Source organism: Lemur catta, chromosome 9, assembly GCF_020740605.2.
Source record: "Lemur catta isolate mLemCat1 chromosome 9, mLemCat1.pri, whole genome shotgun sequence".
Classification (NCBI taxonomy): Eukaryota; Metazoa; Chordata; class Mammalia; order Primates; family Lemuridae; genus Lemur; species Lemur catta.
Window position 1 is genome coordinate 52,597,927 of NC_059136.1, and position 21,829 is coordinate 52,619,755.

The window sequence follows — 21,829 nt, forward strand, 5'->3', positions numbered from 1 at the left end:
GTCATTTAAATTAATAGGACCAAAATCCGTGGCAGCCTCAGGGCTTATGACTTACTGGGGTTTGCAAACATCTTTAGTCAACATAGTAGATGACTTCAAACTCACCTGCTATTGGAGTTGTGTCTGCTGTGTCCTCCTCCATTGCCAGACAGTCAACTGAGGCTTCTTAGTGCTAGGAGTGTGTCTTCCTCCTTGGAGAGTCCAACCTGCTATAGAAGGGATGATGCACAACTGAGTTTGTTCAGATTTTGTCTAAAATAAGAGGACCTAGATTCTACATGATCATTTAAAGAGGTCTGCAATGAATTAGGCATAGCAATTTCAGAGCATTGTCTATATTTTATCTTCATCAATCTCTGTATTCTAAAATCTGAGACAGTGGGGCCACATCTACATCCTTAGACCCTTAGACCCTAAGAGTGCCTGATACATAATCTACATAATCGGCACTCAATCAATATGTGCAGAATGATTGAATGAATTTACAGATTGGCATTTATTCTGAGTGTTCTGAAACTTATAAAAGTACTTTCATATTCTTGGCTTTGTTCCAGATAGTGGAGATTTAGATCGATGGATTCTGTATAAACTGTGGCTGACAGTTCACATGAAGTGAGAAAACGTGTACAAAACCATTTAGCCTAGTGCTTGACACATAATATAATGGGTCCTCAAAAATATGAATTAAATCAGCATTTTCCTCATTTAAGATGCCTTTCTTCTGGTTTGTTTTTTTAAATTGACTTTCATTGGTTAAAGAATTTTCAGAGAGGTTGCAAGGTATATCAGGAACTCCATTTAATCAGGTATCAGAATACCAAGTTCAAGTCTTGCCTTTCTTGCATGTTGTTTATCTGGCAGTGGGAAATTAACATAATTTCTTTGAACCTCAGCTTCTTCATATGTGAAATGGAAATAATTATTAAACCTAACAATAATATATTGAGCTCCAGTCAGTGTTAAGATCTATAGGGTTCAAAAATGATCTATCCCTTTTCTACTTCACATGGGTTCCTGTATAATTTAACTTAGATCATATATCTTTCGTAAACTATGAAGCAATATCCAGAAATTAAATATTATTGGTATTATTTTTACATGGACTTTAATATATTGTTTTGGTTGATGAAAATCATCCAGATTCTTTGGTTTTTTTCCTTCTCCTTCACCTTATCCTTCAGAAACAAATCAAAATGAGTAATGCTTTTTTTTATTCCAAACTTGTTTTTATTTGTATTCAATCTGATCATTCTAAAATCCAAATTCTAGTTTGCTTTTCAATTTGTTTTGTAGGATCCAGCTACATATTGTATAAAATTTTGGGAATATTGGAAATGAAGATTTACTTAAAGGATCTTGGGGGAGGGTTTATAGCATTGTAACAAGTGAATTTGATTGATCTAGGGAATCTACTTTCTGTATTGATTTAATAAGGAGCCAAGGATAAAATATGGATGTGGATGAGAAGTAGTCTCTTTGAGGCCAGCCTCTGTATTTCTTGGGTAGAGATTCAGGGTACTGTGCTATGTTTCCAAATTTAGCAAATAAAGGAGGGCAGTTAAAGTTGAATTTCAGATAAACAATAAATAAAAATTTTTAGTATAAGTATTGCCAAATATTGCATCCTGTATTTTATCTTGCAACCCTAGGTGAGATAGTGCCTTTAAGATTCTTAGAAGATTTCTTGTCTAGTTGAAAGGTCTATGAGCTCTGCCCCTAAATTTGTCAGGAGCCTTAACAAAGCTGAACCCTTCAGATGATCTTTACTCTATTAAAAAGTAGTAATTTTGCCATCTGAAAAGGGGTTCTTCACGTTGACCAGAGTCCCATCTGGGAGGTTCCCTTTTGGGATCTCTCTTGTAGGCACAATTACATGGCTGCTGGGGCTGGAGTTTTCTTTCTCAGCTGAGGAACACATCCAAGACAGGTCACTCACACAGCTAACTGCTGAGGCTGGGCACTGACCAGCAGTTATGAAACTCAGCCTGCAGCTGTGGTCTGAAGTGCCCACATATAAGGCCAATCCTCATGGCTTGGGCTTGTTCCAGCAACATGGCTCTGTTCCTGGGGGAATTATCCCACGAATGAGTGTTCCAAGAGCTAAATCCTTTGCTTTTGCCTTCACATGACAAAAATGCACTGTATTTCACTGTATCTGGTGATACCACTACACCCACGTCTTATGGATGATTTTGTTATGTGGCTTGTTAAATGGCTTCTGCTGTCTAGGAGCATGTTTACTTCAATGAGTAGAATAGAAAGATGTAGAAGAGAGATTATAGACTAGGATGTGAAGTGAGAATCTAACCAAGAGCAGAGGGACAGGTATGAAGGCAAGTGGACCTCCAAAATTCATATGTTGAAATTCCAACCCCCAAGATGACAGTATTAGGAGGTGGGGGTTTGGGGACATGAACAGATCATGAGGGTGGAGCCCTAATGAATGGGATTAGTGGCCTTATAAAAGAGACTCCAGAAACCCTCTCTCCCCTTCCATGTGAGGTTATGGTGAGAAGAAGAAGCAGGTCCTCACCAGACAGAATGTTCAGGTGCCTTAATCTTGGACTTCCCATCCTCCAGAACTGTGAGAAATAAAACATGTGTTGTTTATAAGTTTATGGTGTTTAATTGTAGTAGCCTGAATAGACTAAGACAGTAGTTTATAAAGACAGATAAATGGTATTTGAGAAATAGCTATCTTTGGTGGATTAGGGTATTAAGTAAAGTGGGCAAGTTATGGGTTACATTCAATTGATATATGGATTTTCTAGGATAATTCTGAGAATAAAGAGAGCAGGTTTAAGAAATAAGTTGATCTTTGGGGAAGAAAAACTAGGAACCTAGAATACAATAAAAAAATCTAAATCTTCCCCAACATTTTTATACTTCAGACCCTATAAGGAACTAAAACATAAGAGGTTCATGGTTTAGCCTTTATAAAAAATTCTTATTTGCTTTTATTTACACCTTTTTTCTGTTTTTAAGTCTATGCTTAGTTGCTTTAAAATAAAAGGCTACTTTCACTTAAATGCATTCAAAAATGGTCATTTAACCAAAGCAACTTGCCTCTGACACAGATCTTGGCTTATACATTTGATTGTACTACATTTGGTGCATTTCTATTTCCTTTCTGTATTTCATAGATGTCCCGAGTATAAGCTAAGAGTCCTAAAGGCACTCAGAAGCCCAGGTGATTGTAAGTCCCACTCTATTGGGGTTTCTAATCACAAGTTCTTGACATAAGACACACTGGATGCACAGAAAATATTTGACTGAGGCTCACTGTGCTTGTAGATTAGCCCCAGAGTTTGCTTTTGGTTAAATAAGTCTTAGGTCTGGTACAGGCTACCTTTTCCAACCACAACCATAGCTGCCTGCTGAGATAAGCTGTTGGTAGCTGGAAGGCTATGAAAAAGAACATGTTCTGCTTTTTGCCATGAAATGTTCAAGGAGGTAGCTGATATCCCAATTTTCCCCAAGAGACTTTGAAGAAAGGTCAAGGAACTCAGCTGTATTTTTAGACTAAAATGCAACTGAGTGGTTTCTCAAAGTCCAGTGGGGGAATACAGCAAGAGGGAAACATGAGATCATATTGTTCAGCTACTGACTGAAAAGTCAAGCCATGTTCTTAGGGTTTGGCACTGTATCAAACAAGACAAAGTTTCACCAATAGCATTCAGTAGTGGGACCGGAAAAGCTACTTGAGCGGGAGAGAAAGGTAATGGGGTTGTGCATTTCATGCTAAATCAGAAGTACACACAGCCCTGGAAAAGATTAAAATGAAACTGGTCATCAGTTAGCAATGTATGCACCTGTTGGTGTGGGCTGGCCATTACCAACCAGAAGAAAGTTTTACTTGGCAAATGGGGATTAGGGATGCAAAAGAGTTGAGCTCATAATGGGGAAATAATCAGCTTGACTTCACAGGGAATATAGGTTGAGATTAAGCTAGCCTAAACTAGAATTTCTGAACAGTCTCCAGTCTCCTTCTCTATGAACTAGTCTTGACGTTGGAACCATGCAGATACGTTGGAAATTTAAGGTGGATCTTTACTATCTAAAATGTTGCTTTAACCTTGTCATATTATCATGGTGGAAAGACAAGGGTGATTGAGTTCTCAGTATTTCAAACTTCAGCTACTAGTACTCCCTCACTTAAAGAAAAAGACTCATGAGATTTATCTAACTAGGATCACATATTGTCATTGTTTACCTTCCAGAGAAGATCAAAACCAGTTTATCATAACCAGGAAGATGTGCCACTAGGTAGGCAATTCCTTGCATCCTCCAAAGTCATTCTGATAATATTTCTGTTTTCCTCAGGTTACTGTTCTAAAGCATATGGAGATACTCCACTTATTTTGTTTGTTTGTTTCCCTTTCTTGTCTCAGCCAAGAGTTTTTTTTTAGCAATTCCATTATGGTATTGGTATTCATATTTCCAAATATCAGACTCCATGAAGTAGTTTTCCAGAGTGGAACTTTACAGAGCAGAGGTAGGTTAATTGACATTTTTAGAGTCTGAGATGAAAATGTAAGGAAACACACTACAACAGAAAGAGGAGAAAACACATTACAATCCTTTTTAGGACAGCTACAGGTCACTTGTATCATTGAAACTTCACCAGCATCAAAATTAGTTGTTATTAAATAAAAAATTTATCTATGGGTGACATTCAAAATATTGAGCCACTAGGACAGCCTGAACACCAAATTAAAGCTGAGGCTTGAAGGTGCCACTATGCACCAGGTGTTAGCCTTAGTTGCTGGATCTGGGGTGTCCAGGAGGGGTGTTGGACACAAGTGTGGTTTACACAAGTACATGTTTTAACATTCTAACAACTCACTAGCTGTGCCGGTGTATACCCGAATCATATTATTCCTGTTTATAGCCTATGTTGCCCCCCCCAAATTGATTATTATAAGATACAACAGGAAAGAAATATGACAGTATATTCTAAATCCTGTACCATTGCTGTTTCTTATGTGATTGTGCAGTTTACTTAATCTCATTGTGTCTCAGTTTCCCTTAAGACATCGTGAAAACACAGTGACAGTGAAAGCTTTCTGAAGGAAAATGTCATCTCAAAATTATGTATTATTCTCTAGGGTTATTTATCACTGAAAGATTCTTAAAAATTTTTTGGCACGTAACTTTCCTTACACAGTCCGTTATAAATGCCCACATATAAACTTAGCTGGATTCAGATTTTAAAAGAAGGTATGCCTATTACCATCATCATCATCATCGCCATTGTAATTGTATTGTGTTTCCCCCCAATAACGTTCTAAAGGAAAGTTTATGCTCACTTTTTTTTCACTATCCTCAGTATTTTTCAATGGGTTAAACACAACTCTATTGTGGATTTTGCCACGAAAAAATAGTGTTTAATGATGTTGGCCTTTATATTAGGAATCCAGGGACTTCTAATACAAGAATATAAATAAATATTTATATATATGCAGATTCCTGTATATTAATTGAGACAACTTGTAAATATCAAGACTGGCATATTAAATTGATTAATGAATATGAAATATATATATATATATATATATACACACTTTATTGTATTATCATGAACATCTGAGGACAACATAATTTCACAGCTCAGCCACCTCTTCAGCAGGCTAAGGTGAGAATATCACATTTGCATTGGCAACAACAGCTAAAGCTTTATTTGATAAAATAATGAAAAGTAAAACATACTGAGAGAGATAAACCTGCCCTTTTTTTTTTTTTTTTTTTTGGAATCTCCTCATTTAATGGCTTGGAAAAGGTTTTGGAGGTAAGAAAAAGTTGTGGGAATTTGGTTGCACATATCAGAGGATGATTTATGAAAGTTCAATTATAGAGTGACCCACCTGTAGTATATGCCAAGAACCAAATATGAATGTCTTTGGTAGAGCAGAACAAAAAGTACTCCTGAATGCATATTGAGCTTCAAAACACAGAGCAATATAACAGGAGGCTGCCAAATACAAATATCCTGAAAGGGCATTATAATTAAATATATCTGAACAGAATTCTAAATACAATAAAAAGGTCATTCCAATAAGAAAGTAACACAGGCATTGACAAAGAATGGCAGGGATACTAAGAAAGGAAGTGCCTGGTATTGCATTGCATAGGAAGGTCCATGTAGAGGCTTAAAAAGAATTGTGTCAGAAGAAAGGATGGAATTCATCTCCCACTCTAATTTTATTGTCCTGACAGCAGCCGTGCTGCCATTCAAAGGCTTGGAGACCTGCTATTGCTTCTGCATTGTTTATACCTACAAACAATGGTATATAATCAGAACTAACATTTTGCAAATCCTAAAACAAAGTTTCTGTCAAAGACAAAAAATGGATAGCTTATTCATTGGCAGGTTAGGAGGTGCAGACTCAGAAAAAAGAAGAGCTGAAATTTTCCCTGAGAAATGACCATTTTATATAGTCCATCCTATGCCTACATCTGTCTTTTGCCACATGGCCAATGGCTTATTTGAATCCAGGTTTGAATCAAGATGGTGGACTTCAATTCCATTTATGTCATGTATTTCCTCCATGACAAGGACAAATTATTTCCTTCAAAGCTCCACCTAACTCTCTATAAAACAAAAATAATGGTATATATTTTCCCACTTTTGATTGTAACCAACAGATGCTTGGATAAATTATTTTAGGTTCACAAGCCTGATACAAGCAGTGACATAAAGTCACTTACGTACGTTTTCACTGAAGCAAATTCAACAGGCACACTTAAGACTCATGTCCTAGAAGCTCATATACATGAGATGCAACATAACTCCTGGACTTTCATTCATTTTGTCCACATTGCTTCAGCTCTATTAAAAAGTAGTTTTCAAAAGGCAAAGTATTAAACTATGTAATTTTCTGTATCAGGTAAACGCTATTACAATTTACTGAGGACTTACCAAGTACCAAGCACAGTTTTAAGCACTTTAAACATATTATTTATTAACCTGCAAAATAACCCCATGGTTATACTATTTTTACCCATTTTTATATTTAGACAAAACCAAGTCAAAGAGTAGATAAACAAATTGCCCTAGAAGTACTGGTTTTCTATTGCTACTGGACAAATTACCACAAGTGTAACAGCTTGAAACGACACACATTTATTAACTCTGCAATTTCTGTGGGTCAGGAGTCCAGGTGTGTCTTAACTGGTCCTTTGCCCAGGGCCTTACAAAACTGTAATCCAGTTGTCAGTTGAGCTGCGTTCTCATCTGCAGGCTCAAGTGGGGAAGAACGTGTTTCTAAGCTCATTCCGGTTGTTGGCAGAAAGCATGTTTTTGCAGCTATATGGTGAAGGGCCCTGCTGTTTGCTGATTATTAGCTAGAGGGCAACCTCAGGTGCTAGAGGCCACCCACACATCCACATGGGGTTCTCCAACACAGAAGTCATTTATTTTATGAAGCCTGAAAGTATAGTCTCTCTCTTCAGGGAAGGTCTGGTCCATCTTTTAAGTGTTGTTCACCTGATACAGGCAGGCCCACACAGGATACTCTCCCTTTAACTCAAAGCTAACTAATTTGGGACATTAATTATATCTGCAAAATCTCTTCCCCTTTGCCATTTCTTGGCCTTTGGCTAGAAACAAGTAGCAAGTCCCACTAGCCCTCAAGGGAAGGAGGTTACAGGAAGGGGTGAACAATAGGAGGTGGGAATTATCCGGGTCACCCAGGGTCTTTCTGCTTCACTAGGTCAGGGTTTTCAAAATTTAATGTACATACAAATGATCTGAGGGTCTTTTTAAATGCAGATTCTGATTCAGTGTATTCAAAACAAGTCCCCAGGTGATGCTGATGCTACTGGCTGGTCTGGGGACCACCAAGTCCCCATAAAGCTGGGATTGGAAATAGCAGTTTGAGCTTCTGGCCAGATTCTCTTAAACAATTGCCAATACCTGCCAAATCCCCCAGGACCGCACCTGAGGCTGGTATCAACAATGGATCTAGCTTTATTTTTGTTCCCCATTTAACCTTGGAATCCTAATGTAGTCAGTGTAGTTGACGTCTGATTGCTGCTTTTTGTAATTATGAGGTTTTACAGAACAATCTTTACCACAGGCAACTTGAAATACAAATCAAAATTTAGGCATTCTCTGGCTGTCCCAAATGTCCCATATCCCCTTCCTCAGGCAGGTGACAGTCTGCCCTGGGCTAAGGCTGATGCTCCCCAAGGAGAAGATTATTCCTGCCCCAGAGGTTCCCTATATTGGACGAGTGTTGTTCAGAGTCTAGGCCATCACCTCCTTTCCCTCAATGAAAGAAGCTGCTTCTTTTTCTATTCAAGATGTATGTACAACATGATGTTTTGTTATACATAGGGATAGTGAAATAATTACTACAGTCCAACAAATTTACATATCCATCATGAGCAGTTTCTTCTTGTTTTATAAATTGGGCCTCTGTGGAAATTTTTATTTAACTAAAGTGTTTTATAAGAAAAAAAATTTCCTTTTAAAAAAGTAAAGGTTTTAAACATTCCTTGGTTTTTGAAGAGAATAAATATTTACCTTGGAGAAAACACTTACAAGGACTTAAAGCATCTTACTTGATTAACTACAAACAACTCCTCCCTGGAATTTATGGGGGGTTAAGGGGAGTCATTCTTACCAAAAGAGTAAAGAAACGTTGAATCAAAGTTTCTCTTTCAGTAATCTCTCCCAGACAGGAAGCTCTTATCTGCCTTCTTTAAAAAGCGCTGCTTAGACTCTTACAACTTAAATTGAGCTCTCAAGCAAGCCTCTCCTTTCTGCCTGTGGCGTACAAGTGGTGTTAAATGACAGACAGATGTTAAACAAAGATACCTCCCCACACAGCTTCCTTTGACTGTTTGAGTAAACTCTAATCTCTATTTTTTTAAAAAGAAATGTGGAAGATAAGCCTGTCAGAGGGCTCTGAAATTAACGTAACTCAGATCACCTGCCAGTGTCCTAAAGCTTAAAATAGTGAATCCCCAACTGTCTGGCAGCCAGCTGCAAGGCTTCCAAAGCAAAGCCAGAGTTCTGAGATTGGAGTAAGCCCCCAAGGTGTACCTTAGCTCTGGCACGTGATGGCAGAGGGACCCAGGTAAATGCCTCTTTGTACAACTAAACGTACAAAAGCTGGGGTCCTCCTGGTCTCTACTGTCACAGATGCTAACCACAGTGAGACAATCTCTTCGAATATTGACTGAACAGCTCAAATAGCTTTGCACTTCACACATCATTTGGTCTTCACAGCAATCCTGTCAAATGCCTATCTACAGCTCTCATTTGGATAGACAACTGAAGCAGAGGGAAGTTAAGTAACATGCCCAAAAGTCACACAGCTGGCTAGGGGCTAGGCCTAATTTGATCCAAAGTCAGCCTACAGTGCTTTCAGAGAAGACTAAAAGCACACTAACGTGCTAAAAGAAAGGGACATCCTGCAAGGAGTGGGTTGAATGATGTCCCCCCAAGAGATATGTCCACATCCTAACTCCTGGATTCTGAGAAGGTGACCTTATTTGGAAAAAGGGTCTTTTCAGATGTAATTAAGGATCTCAGGAAGGGAGTATCCTAGATTTTCTGGGTTGGCTCTAAATCCAGTGGTAAATGCCCTTATAAGAGAAAAGCAGAGGAATATTTGACTTACACAGAAAAGGAGAAGACACGGAGACAGAAGAGACAACCATGTAAAGACAGAGGCGAAGATTGGAGTGATGCTGACATGAGTCAAGAAAGCCTGAGCCACCAGGAGCTGGAAGAAATAAGGAAAAATTCTCCCCTAGATCCTTCGGAGGAAGCATGACCAGGCTGGCGCCTTACACTGGTTACAGCAGCCTTAGCAAACTAATATAGTCATGAGTCACATGTTTCAGCCAGCGACTAACTACATGTATCACGGTGGTCCCATAGGATTATAATGGATCTGAAAAAGTCCTATCCCCTAATGATGCCATAACACAACACATTACTCACATGTTTGAGGTGATGCTGGTGTAAACCAACCTACTGCACTGCCAGCCATGTGAAAGTATAGCACATATAATTATGTACAGTATGTAATACTTGATAATGATAATAAATGGCTATGTTTTGGGTTTGTATATTGACTAGACTTTTTTTCATTATTTTAGAGTATACTCCTTCTACTTATTAAAAAATTGCTAATTATAAAACAGCCTCAGGCAGGTCCTTCAGGAGGTATTCTAGAAGGCACTGTTATCATAGGGGATGGCAGCTATGCATGCTGTTGCCCCTGGAGACCTTCCAGTGGGACAAGATGTGGACGTGCAAGGCAGTGATATTGATGATCCTGACGCTGTGTAGGCCTAGGCAAATTTGTACGGTTGTGTCTCAGTTTTAACAAAAAAGTTCAAAAAGTAAAAAAAAAAATTAAAAATCTTAATAAGGACATAAAGAAAAAATATTTTGTATTGTGTTTTAAGCTAGGTGTTATTACAAAAGAGTCAAAAAGTTTTAAAAATTATAGTTTATAAAGTAAAAAAGTTATAGTAAACTAACCTTAATTATTGAAGGAAGAAAGAAATGCTTTTAAGAAATTTAGGGTAGCCTAAATTTACAGGGTTTATAAAGTCTGCAGTAGTGTACAGTGATGTCCCAGGCCTTCACACTCACTCACCACTCACTCACTGACTCACCCAGAGCAACTTCCAGTCCCGCAAGCTCCACTCATGGTAAGTGTCCTACACATTTATCTTTTATATCGTATTTTTACTGTACTTTTTCTATGTTTAGATACACAGATACTTAGCATTGTGTTGCAACTGCCCGCAGCATTCAGTACAGTACTGTGTTGTTCAATCTGTAGCTTAGGAGCAACAGGCTATCCCGTGTGGCCTAAATGTGTAGTAGGCTATACCATCTAGGTTAGTATGAGTACCCTCTATGATACACAACAAAATCACCTAATGACACATTTCTCAGAATATATCTCTGTCATTAAGTGTCACACAACGATCCAGAGACAAAAAGAAAAATCCTTATGTTAACTCCTAGAGTCCTGGTAATTTGTCCTGTCTGCCTGACCAGATTGCAAGCCCTGGGAGCGCAGAGATTTTTCCAAGTATACAGGTATATTCTTTGTAAATAGTAATAGACTTGTCTCCTCCATTCTCATTTTTTGCCTCTAATTTCTTTTCTCTAGTCCATTCTTTCTTTTTATAAGTGTCTTGCCATCTCTCCCATGAATTCTTGTATCTGCTTTGTGCTCTCTTTTGTTCTTTCAGAGATGTGTTTCTTTGTTTTTAAATATATGGCTAAAGGTTTACATTTTTCATCTGGTCTGTGTCAACTTTTTTTCCAGTGAATATTCTTTGTTTGTAGGTTTGCTGTACTTTACCACATGTTTTTCTTAGAGTGTCTTTGGGTTGATATTCTACTCTTAAAAAAATTATCCATCATTGAATGAGTTGAATTTTCTGGACTAGCAATTTAAAGAAGTTTCCTTGGAGATGGAAGAGGAGGCAGAGTGGCTTCCAGGTGTCACAATCCAAATGGACTCCTTTTGCTATCGCAGAGACAGACCGTTTCTTGCAGATATGGCATGTCTATGTAATGGTTTGTGTAGTTTTCCTGCCTCTGTAGCTTCCAATCTACTGCTTTTCAAAGTTGAAGTGCAGGAGGATTTTTACTGCCAGTCTGGCCCCCAGATTTCTTCACTCACTGTAGCAAACAAGCCACGCAGCTTCTTCACTAGAGGGTGGACCTCTTCCTTTTAGAAAATGTGGTTTTGTGAAATCTTTTGTAACCCACCACTTTCAGGATTTCTTGGTACCTCTTTTAACTTCCTTCTAGATGAGCTCGAATTAATCTCAGCTTGCTTTAGTGGTCACTACACATATGTTAGAGTCTGCAGATTATCTGTGTTCTATCTCACTGAAGATGGAGTTTTAGAGTTCTATTTTTTTAATTCTACTTTCTGCTTTTAGATGGTTTCAGAAGAGGGGGAAAATCTGGTGTATGAAGCCATATTCAGTAGGCTCTCTTGACCATTTTTCCTCAAAATGAGAGCCCTGCATTGAAAGGAATACTTCTAGCACAAAATTTTAGAATTGGGAGTAGATTGCAACTCTGTATGGAAAATGCACACTTATGAATGAGCAGTATGAGTATGGTATAATTATGATTGGCCATTTCCTTCTGGTTTTCTAAACTTTCTATTTCTGTCATGACTCCTCCTCTCTCCCTCAACACACACACACATGCACACAGATTCATGTGTGTGTGTGCAGAAAAGGATATAGATATCTATGTGTGTGTATATATATAAATAACAAATCCTGTACTATATATAGTTTAAATAAATGAGAACTAAAAATCTCCCTTGGATTTGGCAATGAGGAAGTCTTCTGTGTGACCTTGACTAAATTGAGTTTGTGGGCAGAAACCAGAATTTTGAATTGAATAAGCTGAAAAGTGAGCAGGAGATGATAAATTAAGGACTGCAGACCACTTTTGCAAGACTCTCAGCTCTTAGGAGGAAAGGAAACATTTATGGAATCTGATAGAAACTGAGTGCTAAGAAACTCTATATTTAGATCCCCATAAGAAGCTTGTTTAGAGAGTGGTGTCACAAGCTTGCACAGTCCTGTCCTTCAAGGTGGGGGTGGAGAGCAAGGAGGAAGGAAGGCATTTGTGTCAGAGCACAGTCGTTAACAGCCCTGACTCTGGAGTCAGAGTGCCTGGGTTTGATCCCTCGTGACTCTTGTTGGCTTGTGACTTTGCATGGCTTAGTCTCTCTGATCCCAAATGACACCCTAATCTTTCTCTTGAGTTCCAATCCCTGTCTATTAATTTCCCCTGTATGTCCTAAAGGTGCCTCCAAGTCATTATGAATAAAACATAACAATATTTTGTCCAATCCCCAAGTTTCTCTCCCTGATCCATTATATTTTCATTCTTTGGACTAAAATCACCACCTACCTAGAAACTTAAGCCAGGATGCCATGTTCATCCCAAATGCCTTTATTTCTTTCATATCCAACATCTAATTACGACCAGTTCATATCAATCCTACTTCTTAATTTTACCTGTAGTAATTATGCCCTCTTTTCCAATTTTGCTGCTACCATCTTGGAGTGGGTTATAATCATCCAGACTATTGCTATCATTTTCTAATTATTATCTCAGCCTCTGCTCTTGCTCACACACCATCCTTGAAACATCTTCCTTCCACACCACCAACAAAGTGAATTTAATAAAATACAATGCTGATCATGCCATTCTGCAGGTTAAAACCTTACATTGTTAGGATAAAGCCTACATTTCTTATCAGGGTGTTAAATTTCCTCAATAATTTGGTCCTACATGTGTCCCTCTCCAGCCTCAAACTGCATTGTACTTCCTCCCTCAGTCTATTGCAGAAGGAAAAAAATAAAGGAAGGTACTACTCCCTCTATCCCACAGAGCAGGAAGCATTTCTCCTTAAAGGAGAACTTGCCATGTTTAGAAAAAGATTGTAACAGGTCTTCTGAATGTGCAGAGGCAGTGGCACCAAGCTTGGTGAGGAATAAAAAGGTTAAGACAAAGGGGGCTAGTGCAGAAGTCCCTGAGGCAGGTGCAAACTTGAAGAAGATGCGTATGCCCGAGGCAGGGTGAACAATGGGGTGGGAGAGAGTGATGGCAGAAGCAGTCAGGAAGCCACCAAGGGGAGAGAGTTGTAGGATTTTGCAGATCATTGGGAGGATTTTGGCTTTTACTGTAAGAAAAATGAAAATCGTAGAAAGGTTTTGAACAAAGTGATATGATCTGGCTATATGAATACTTTAGAAGGCACTGGCTAATGTTGAGAACAGACTGTGTATTGCCCATAGTTTCCCATTAAGGAAACTCTGCAATAATCCATGCAAGGCCAGACGGTGGCTTAAGTTGTGGGTGGCTGGGAGTGTGTGGTAGGGGACAGTGAATGACCATAAAAATGGTGAGAAGTGGCCAAATTCTGGATATGTTTCAAGGTAGACCCATGATATATTGTTGGCCTGCATGTGGGATATGCGAGAAGAAAAGGAGTAAAATATTACTCCCAGTTTTTTGGCCTGAGCAACTGGTAGAACAAAGTTGAGTTGAGCTGGAAAGGAGAATATTATGAAGAGCTCAAGCTGGAAAGAAAATCCGGAGTTCTGTTTTGGGCACGGTTGAGTTAGCCATTAGACAGATATTCAACTGAGATACTCGGCAAGCTGTGGAATGTACAAGCCTGGAGTATAAGGGAGAGGTCGATGGAAGATACATATTTGGGAATTGTCATCATAAAGATGGCATTTAAAGCCTGAGACTACCAAGGAAGGAGATGTAGATCAAGCAATGAGGAGGCTAACCCTCGCACACTGTAATGTTAAGAAGTTGAGGAGAGCAAGAAACAACACGGCAGATTGAGAAGTAGCATCCAGTGCAATAGAAAGAAAACCAGGAGTACTCAGTCTCAGAAGCTGAGTGAAGAAAGCAATTGAAGAAGTGAATGTTCTCATGTGTCAAATGCTGCCGATAAGACATGTAGATTTAGGATCAACAATAGATCATTAAATTTAGCACTGTGGAAGTTATTGGTGACAGGACAAGAGGAGTTTCAGTGAATTGTGACGGTAACATCTGTTTGGATTGGGTTTAAGAGAAAATGGGAGAAAAAAATTGGAAACAGGAAGTACACACAATTCCTCCAAGGAGTTTTGCTGTTACGGGTCAGGGAAAGGAATGGGGTGGATATGGGGTCAAGGGAGTGTATTTTTAAAAACAGAAGAAAGCCCAGTATGTTTGCATGATGCAGAAGATACAGAGAGGGGAAAACTGTGATGAAGGAGAGAAAAAAGATCTATCCCAGCAGGGTCCTGACCGGGGTGAGGGGATGTGCCCATGGAGGGGTTGGGGTTCATAGGAGCTGCCCAGCATCACCTCCATAACATCAGGATCAGAGGTGGGTGTATGGACTCAGATGCAGGTAGGTGGGTAGACTTCTGAGTGGGAGTTCTAGGATGCTGTAGGTTCGAAGTGAAACGACCAGGAAACTCAATATCTGGGAGTGAGGATGGTGGAAGAAGCAGTGAAAGTTTAGAGAAAACATAAAATAGTCATCCATGACGCTGGAAATGTGACCAGACAAGGGAAATACACTAAATAGCTAAGCAGCACCTGAGACTGGCAGTTAAAAATTTTAAAGTGAGACTGGCAAATTTCCATGTGTTTCTAGACACATTCAGCTGTGTGAGTGTGAGCATTAGGGATGTAGTGCCATAATGGGTGTGTTGTACTGTGCAACTCAATGAGCCAAGAAGTTAGGGTTAGGGTATTGTACGTTTAGGGTCTGCATCAGCGTCAGGGGGTACACCCCTAAATTAGTGCACTGTGGAGTTAACTGGGCATTAACTGAAATAACTGAGTGTTAGGAACATGGTAAAGACTGAACAACTGTCATTCAAAGAAAAGTAAATTTGAGTCATAAGTACAAGACCAGTTTCTGAGACACCATTTTTCAGGTTAAATTAGGTATAACAAGCAATTATGTGTTTGTTTCCTGAATTAAGTTAATGTGACAACTGTTTAATAGATAATGGAATTTTGCAACATTTGCTCTCTGAAATTTTCTTTAGGCTCTGACAATGTATGTAAATTGTTATTGTTTATAATGTAAAAATTTATATTTCATTATTCATATTGAAGTTGAGTATGTTGTCTATGAATCTACATCATTTATTTAAAAGGTGGCATCATTATTCTAAATAACAGTATAAATAACAATAATGCTCATAGCTCCCATGCAGTTCTCCTGTACAGGGCATGCAGACATCGACTCATATAAACCTGATAGCACCATGCGGTTTGGAGAGGATGAGGCTAATATTATTACCATTTTAGGAAAAGGCAACTGAGCATCAGAGATGTTAAATAACTCCTCTAAGTGTACACACTTCTAGAAGATCCGGAATACAAAATCAATCTGCCTGAACCCAAATTGGGCTACATTCTTAAAACTGTATGTCTATTACCTGCTAGACCCACAACACTCCAGCAGTTAGAACCAAGATTCTCAACCCTTATGGTATGTTAAATCAAGCTGGATTGATTCCACCCAGGACCTGTCTCCACAGCGCTTCACCATCTGTAGTTTTGAAAGTGTCACAAGTGATCCTAATGTAACTTAAGATCCTAATGTGATCCCCAGTGATTGAGAACCACTGAGCTCTATATTCCAGGAGTTTCAGGAGAGAGTCTGTGCCCTGCACAAGTAACAGACCTCATCTGACCTCATCCACCAGGCTGAGAGAAATCTGTTAGAGACAGCCTTGAAAGCCACACTATAAATTACCTTAAAATAAAACACTATAAATAAGCTTTCCCTTGCGGCCTCCAGTCGCTGCAGGTGACCCTATTTGGCCGTCCTACCTGAAGACTCAGCCCTGCCCTGGGTCTTGTCTCAATCCTGTCCTTGGTAAAACAGAATTTAAGAAGTTGTAGTTTGCTCAGTCCTATGACTGAACATCAAGATATTAATAACAGCAGCCACTTATCAAGAGTTTACCTGTGTCAGGAGTGGTGCTAAGTGCTTTACATGTGTTAACTCATTTGATCCTCACACAGGCCCTGTGAGGTAGGTGCTCTGAAACTACTCATTTCACGATGAAGAAACTGAATCTCAGAGAAGTTAGATGATATGCCCCAGGTCACTCTACGAACCAGCAGAGCCTGGATTTTCACCTGGTTGTGCCTGACCATGTGGTCCAGGTTGCTGATCACTCTCCTACTCAACACGTCCCCAGGCATGTCCCAGAGCTTCCTCATCTCAACATGAAAACTCTTCCTTTTCACCATTGATATTCTCCCTTCAGTGCCCTCTCCCAGCTCATGTCACCTTCTTTCATCTATCACTCAACTCAGAAGCCTCTAGATCACCCCTCTGTCCACTCACTCATGGCAACTACACGGTCCCTGTGTCCTTTGGAAGTTACTCTCAATTGCTTCCAGATCTCTTTTCTTTCAGACTCTTATTTGATTCATTCCAAGATTATTTTAGTAATCCCTGTAAACAGTCTTTCTATCCTAATCTTACCTTTTTCAAATCCAAGCTCCACTTTGCTGTTTATCAACTGATCAGCTGATAACACAAATTTGATATCACATCAAGGCTTAAGATCATTCAATGATATAATGAGCCCTGCATGATAAAACACTCATCCCTTAGCAAAGTGATCTTCACAAAGTAGCTCCAACTTACTTCTTCAAAGGCATCTCTTACTGCTCCCTGGCCTCTTGTCCTTACCCCATAAACACTATGTTCTTCTCCAAAGGTCATAAACTGGGAGCACATAAGCAGAATCAGATCCAAGGACATGCTACACTGTGTTGGTTCACCCAGTACTGTGTGTGTGTGTGTGTGTGTGTGTGTGTGTGTTACTATTGCCATTTAAAGAACTGGGAGAGCTTATGTAAAAATACAGATCTCTTACTTCTTTGGAACATTATTTCACCGGTTGCCCACAATCCACACCATCCCACGCTGTGGCCCCAACCCAACTCACTTCACACCTTTAAGTGACCTGCCTGACCCAGATGACATTTGAGTTTGTGATTTCTACTCTTTGCCATTAGAGGACCTCTAAATGTACCATGTATCCTCATGCCTTTGTAAATGTTTTAATGTTGTTTCTTTTGATTAGAGTGCCCTTCTTCACCTGGTAAAATCCTTTCTTTTTAAGGTCCAGATAAAGGGGTCACCATTTCTGCAAAGTCATTCGAATAAAATCAATCACTCATAAAGTTTTATTTATACTTCTAATGTAGCTTTTTTTTCAAATTATTAAAGGCAGTTGTATGTATGTCTTCTCTTGACTAGATTGGGAAAATCTTAAAAGTAAGTTATATTTTTGTTCAGCCTTCACCCTCTTCCACATTGCTTACCATCATGCCTCACTCTTTGTATATGTTCCACAGACATTTTATAAAGTAAATTCTATTTACTAAGAAGCTCTTTTTGCTCTCCATTAAAGCCTTTTCAGGACCAATTTTATATAACTAAACAAATAATCTTGTTTACTAAACAAGTAAATGACTTATTAGCTTATGTGAAAAGGATTAATTATTGTTTCTCAAAAAATACTAGCAAACAGAATTCAACAACACATCAAAAAGATTATATCATACATCATGACCAAGTGGGATTTATCCCTGGCATATAAGGCTGGTTTAACATATACAAATCAATCAATATAATACATCATATTAACAGAATGAAAGATACCAAATGATCCTCTCAATTGATGCAGCAAAAGCATTTGATAAAGTTCAACATCCTTTCTTGATAACAACTCTTAACAGTTTTAGAGAGAAAATTCCTCAACATAATAAAGGCCATTTAAGAAAAATCCACGGGTAACATCATAATCACTAAGTAACAACTGAAAGCCTTTCCACTAAGATGCAGTACAAGGTAGGGATGCCTACCCTCACCACTACACTTCAACATAGTACTGAGAGTACTAGCAAAGCACTCATACAAGAAAAAGAAATAAAAGGCATTCAAATCAGAAAGGATTATCTCTATTTGCAGATGACATGATTCTATAGGTAGATAACCCCAAAAATTCCACATAAAAACTGTCAGACCTAATAAATGAATTCACTAAAATTTGCAGAATTCAAAATCAACATACAAAATTGAGCAGCATTTCTATACTCAAATAACAACCTAGCTGAAAAAGAAATCAAGAAAACAATCCTATTTACAATAGCATCAAAAAAAACCTTCAAAAAAAAAAAAAACAACTCGGGGATAAATTTAACCAAGGAAATGAAAGATTTGTACACTAAAAATTATAAAACATTCCTGAAAGAAATTGAAGAAGACAGAAATAAATGGAAAGGCATCCCATGATCCCATGTTCATAGATCAGAAGGATTAATATTGTTAAAATTTTCATAATACACAAAGCACTATACAGATTAAATGCAACCACTATTTAAATTCCAATGGCATTCTTCACACAAATAGAAAAAACAATCCTAAAATTTGTGTGGAACCACAAATAAACCCTAAATAGCCAAAGGAATACTGAGGAAGAAAAACAAAGTTGGAGGCATGAAACTTGCTAATTTAAAATTATATTACAAAGTTATAGTGATCAAAACAGTATGTTACTTGCATAAAACAGAAATATAGACCAGTAGAACAGAATAGACATCCCAGAAATAAGTTCAAACATAACAGCCAACTGATTTTTAGCAAAGGTACCAAGAGAACACAATGGGGAAATGATAGTCTCTTCAGTAAATGGTGCTGGGAAAACTGGATTTCCACCTGCAAAAGAATAAAATTGGACAATTGTACCATATACAAAAATCAATTCAAAATGGTTAAAAGACCTAAATGTAAGAACTGAAGCCATAAAACTCTTAGAAGAGAACATACAGGGAAAGATCCTAGACATTGGCCTTGACAATGATTTTTTTTTTGATATCCCACCAAAAGTTCAGACTACAAAAGCAAAAACAAATAAATAGGTCTACATCAAACTAAAAAAATTCTGCAGAGCAAAACAAACAATCAACCAAATGAGAAGGCAATCTATGTACTGGGAAAAAATATTTGCAAGTCACATATCTGATAGAGGTTAATATCCAGAATTTATAGGGTGGGGTGGAAGTATTTTTTGAACTCAGGAGTTAAAGACCAGCCTAAGCAAGAGTGAGATCTTGTCTCTACTAAAAATAGAAAAATTAGCCAGGCATCCTGGCAAGCGCCTAACAGCTACTTGGAGGCTGAGGCAAGAGGATTGCTTAAGCCCAGGAGTCTGAGGTTGCCGTGAGCTACGATGACGCCACTGCACTCCATCCAGGGCGACAGACCAAGACTCCGCCTCAAAAAAAAAAAAAAAAAGCAAAAAACAAAAAAATTATAAATAAAACTCTTACAAGTCAATAACAGAAAAACAAATAATCCAATTAAAAATAGGGAAAGAAATAGGGAAAGGACTTAAGCAACTTTTCTAAGCGACTTTTCTCTAAAAAAAGCATAAAGATGGTCAAGGGGTATAAGAAAATGTGATCAACATCACTAATCATCAGGGAAATGCAAATTAAAACCACTATGAGATACTGCCTCATACCCATTAGGATAGCTATAGTCAAAATGCCTAGAGATAACAAAGGTTGGTGAGGGTGTGGAGAAAAGGGAACCCTAGTGCACTGTTGATGGGAATTAAAGTGGTGCAGTCATAATAAAGACAGTATGGAGGTTCCTAAAGAAATTAAAAATAGAACTACCCTATGACTCAGCAATCCCTGTTCTGAATATATACCTAAAGGAGATGAAATCACCATCTGGTGGTTCCCAGGGATAGGGTGGGGGGAGGAAATGGGAAGATGTAGGTCACAGGATACAAAGTAGCAGATATGTAGGATGAATAAGTCTAGAGATCTAAGGAATAGTACCAGCACTATAGTTAGTAAAATTGTATTAAAGATTTTTGTTAAGTAGATTTTATTAGCAGCTCCTCTTGTCAAAAAAAGGGTAACCGAGATGATAGATAATGTTAATTTGCTTCATTATAGTAACACTATTACTATCTATATGTATCCCATAACATCATATTGTAAACCTCAAATATACACAAGAAAACTTTTTTTTTAAACTATTGTTTCATATGAGCTTTGAGCAATTGCAGGTTTCCAAAGTCTCTTTAGGATGATTATATAGCTGGTTATAAGAGTTGGCAGTACATAACTTCTTTTTTTTTTTTTTTTTTAGACAGAGTCTTACTCTGTTGCCTGGGCTACAGTGCCACGGCGTCAGCCTAGCTCACAGCAACCTCAAACTCCTGGACTCAAGCAATCCTCCTGCCTCAGCCTCCCGAGTAGCTGGGACTACAGTCATGCTCCACCATGCCCGGCTAATTTTTTCTGTATATTTTTAGTTGTCCAGCTAATTTCTATTTTTTTTTTTTAGTAGAGATGGGGGTGGGTCTCACTCTTGCTCAGGCTGGTCTCGGAACTCCTGAGCTCAAACGATCCGCCCGCCTCAGCCTCCCAGAGTGTTAGGATTACAGGCGTGAACCACCACGCCCGGCCCATAACTTCTAAGCGTAACATGCAGAGCAGTACATAAATCCATTGCCTTCTTCTTTCTAGTATTTTTCATATGATCAAATAATAACGAATATCTTTTCAAAACACTTTCACACTTACGACTTATTCCTTCGGTGATAATTACCTCATTAATCATGTCTGCATCTTCATACACAATTTCAACTCTCATGGTTTCACAGGAAACTCCCATTGTAAACTACTTCCTACCTTACTGTATCTTTGTCTTTGAGGTTTTATGTTCACTTCTTTTATACCACATATTAAAGTAGAAAAATAAGGAAAATTTGGATTTAGATTGAGAAAGCAAAGATAACATTTTTGTAGTAATCAAAGATGCATGGAGTTAGCATACAGACCTTGCCTTAGGGAAGGAATGCCCAAAGTGTACATGACGAGGAAAAGGATTTTACACTCTCCTTTGTAGATGTATGAATGAAGGACTGCAGTTGCCATGGAGGCTAAATCTCAGAAAGAATGGCCAGATCCTTCTAGGAGCTGCTTCTGTTTTTTCTGCCAAGACCATCTGCTGACAGCCCCAAACCCCAGGCAGCTGACTGCAATGCCTGTTAATATGGGAAAGACTATTAACATTTTGCTGTCTCCACATCTTCTCCCTCTAGCAGGATTGAACCTGGAGCAGGTGTGCGCAGAGAATCAGAAAAACCCCTTTGAAAGTTGTAAATTAGCCTGCTCCTGGGCTAAGCATATGGGCCCCATTCGTTCCCAAGGTCTTCCATGTGGGATGAAGAGAATCTGATA